Genomic DNA, 1,919 nt, shown 5'->3' on the forward strand with positions numbered 1-1,919 from the left:
ATTTGTGTAGTATGTATGAAATTTTCCTAGATTTTTTTAGATATGATGATTCCAAATTATAGGAAGTGTTTAAATTTTTATTTTGTTTTTGTTTGTTGAAGTTGTCTTAGCTGAGAACGGGAGGCTAAAGTATTTAGAGCGCATTGCTCAGAGATTTGTTGATTTGACTATGGCACACAGAGGAGAAGTTAAAGTCATTGTGACTTCAGTGATTGTAAGCACTTTCTCCCATATTACTTCCGAATGATTATGGAAGATTCACGTGCAGGCCACTCAATTCCTATGTATTTACATATCTCACGCCTAAACTTTTATAATTACGCGTCACATTACACGTCACTCAAATATTTAGTGCCACAAAAAATAACACAATTGTCACTTTTTAAAAGTGAAACACACTTTTTCATGCCTAGGCTTGCAGCAACATGCACTATGTATGTAAATATGGAAGTTTAGGTGTGAGATATATAAATACATTAGAATTGTGTGCTATGAATGTAAATTTCCCTTCATTATATGTTAACCCGAACACCCTTACTTTCTCAACCGTGGTTTTCTACGTTGAAAATACATGTTCATTGAATGCATGCTAATGTTTCTGATATTTTGCAGACTGTATTCAGTCCTTGATTCTGTAGGTTATTGCCTCAGTGTTAAAGAACTTTTTGTTCTAGTATATATATATATATGTATATTTAATAATTTCTTACAATGACATGCATAAACCTGGAAGTCACTTGGAATATTTCAATATCTATCGGCAAACTGTTAACATTTCATTGCAAGTATGACATCCTAGTTTATTTTCTATTTGGGGCATTTACATATATACCATCCAATTCCTGTGTATTTACATATCTAACACGTAATTTTATTTTTTGCATTTATACCACCCAAATCTTTCATATCACATCAAAAATACCACCACTTTAGCCTTTAAAAACTGAATTATACCTTTTCATGCATGGGTAAGGTGGTGTGTATGTAAAAATCCAACTTTAGGTGCTGTATATATAAATACATAAGAAGATATATAAATACATAAGAATCGAGTGGTATGTATGTAAATCTTTCTCTATATTTTCATTATGCTTAATCATTGTTTAGGAATGGCCTTCAAAAATAGGACGTGAATGTGGCAGCCCTCATTAATGCCGGCGCAGATACTTTTACACATGTTTTGGAAGTTTAAAATCTTTTAATGTATTCAAATGCAAACTCACACCATATATTATCAATTTCAGTATGATAATCAAACTAGTTTATTTTTTAAAATTATTTGTCAGTCTGTCAAATATGTATTAGAATTCTCCAAATATTGTACACCATGTTATGTTCTGTCCACTTCTTCTTTTCTTTCTAGGCCTTCTTCATTAGTTGTATCTAATTCCCTTATCTGTACGCCTTCTTTCCTTCTATTCTACATGATCAAATCACCTAATTTTTTTCTTATAATTTTAAATAATTAACCTTTTGTAGGTACCATCCTACTGTATTCATTTATCACTATCTTTTATGGTCTAATAAATCTATTCCAACATTCCCATCTTTGTTACCAGTTGCATCTTTATTATTTAATAAATCTATTTCAACATTCTTCTTATTGCTATTCTCTTCTTCCGCCGCATGTTTCATTTACTATAATTTTTCTTTTCAGCCACTTCCTGAGCAAGAGGAAAAAGAGCTGAAGCAAACACTGCAAGACATCCTCGGAGCGGGCAAGACTGTTAAACTGGAGCAGAAGGTATTATTTTTGTTATTTTGATAACAAATTCTTCTTTTTTATTAAAATTGATCTAAATTTTCTTCCTTGTATTGAGGTTGAATTGTATGTTATTGCCTATCGTACTTAATTCTGGGCTAACACCATTCAAGCAATGATATGTTATTTGATTCTGGAGCAATCATAAGTGATAAAT

General features: G+C 31.4%; 1 long non-coding RNA gene across 1 annotated transcript; it reads left to right on the forward strand.

Annotated features, from left to right (window-relative positions):
* Positions 1-97: 97 nt before the first annotated feature.
* LOC110038066 lies at positions 98-1,714 on the forward strand. The gene is made up of 2 exons (XR_002295386.1): positions 98-214; positions 1,658-1,714. It is a non-coding gene; the product is annotated as an uncharacterized LOC110038066 (long non-coding RNA).
* The last annotated feature ends 205 nt before the right edge of the window (positions 1,715-1,919 follow it).

This window comes from Phalaenopsis equestris, unplaced genomic scaffold (assembly GCF_001263595.1).
Source record: "Phalaenopsis equestris unplaced genomic scaffold, ASM126359v1 Scaffold229957, whole genome shotgun sequence".
NCBI classification, from domain to species: Eukaryota; Viridiplantae; Streptophyta; class Magnoliopsida; order Asparagales; family Orchidaceae; genus Phalaenopsis; species Phalaenopsis equestris.